This window comes from Capsicum annuum, chromosome 3 (assembly GCF_002878395.1).
Source record: "Capsicum annuum cultivar UCD-10X-F1 chromosome 3, UCD10Xv1.1, whole genome shotgun sequence".
NCBI lineage: Eukaryota > Viridiplantae > Streptophyta > Magnoliopsida > Solanales > Solanaceae > Capsicum > Capsicum annuum.
In genome coordinates this window covers 225,941,726-225,942,777 of record NC_061113.1, presented here as the reverse complement: position 1 = coordinate 225,942,777, position 1,052 = coordinate 225,941,726, and positions in this window count along the sequence as shown.

Below are 1,052 nucleotides of genomic sequence, written 5' to 3'. Positions count from 1 at the left end.
TATCTATTAGGATTTGAAGCATCTGTCTTTTACTCAGATTAGGAGTAAATTTCCCCTATAAATAGAGGGGTTTTGTTCATTGTATTTACAATCTTATGATCTTTCATCCATCAAGAGAAATAAAGAAGTCTCCATCTTCTCTCTCTATTTATTCTTCTTGTTTTTTCTTTATATTTCATAAAACGTTATCAGCACGAGACTCTGCCAAATAAGGTGAGATTATAAATCTAAAGGTCAAGGTAGTAATTCCTTATGTTATTTGTATTTTTCTATTAATGATATAATTATTGTTGGATTTGAGGAAAAATAATTGGTTTGGACCCATTTATGTTTTAAATTCATTCCTCAAGAACAATATTATCAAAAGGAGTGATAATATTTGGGTTCAAGTCCCATCAATTTATGCTTAAGACGCCTTTATATGGATAAAATATTGAGTTTGAATCTCAATACACCATATTGATGTTATTGTGATGGCTAAGGCAAAATAATGGGTATTGGGTGAAAAGTCATGAAATTCGACCTATTGAATATGCTCCATTCCATGAAGTGAATGTGGTAGAAATATATGATAAGTCTAAAATATAACAACTTACTTCATTCTTGAGGTGTATGTGGTAGCAGTGCATAATATGTCTGAAAGAAGACAAGTGATTGAATGCACGAATATAATAATGATCATCAAAAGTGATGATATTTTCACACGCTTATATGATTATAAGATATGCTAGAGAAAAATTCTCTACATCAGATGTATGCCTTGATTTGCTTCTGAAGTAGCAAAATCTTGAAAGAGGTTATAAGCTATCATAATTTGATAGGCTTAAGGCACGATTATATTTCATTCCTGGGGAATGAGAAACTTATCAATCCAAACGTGCACTTGATTGTGATTGTATCACAACTAACCTCCAAAAGAGGTTGAATAATTTTGAAATCTACTTTTGAAGTAGTAAATCTGAAATTTATTCATGTAATAGTAAATCTGAAATTTACTAAAGAAAAAGTACATGTCATGGTAAACTTGGAGTTTACTAGAATAAAAGTTCATA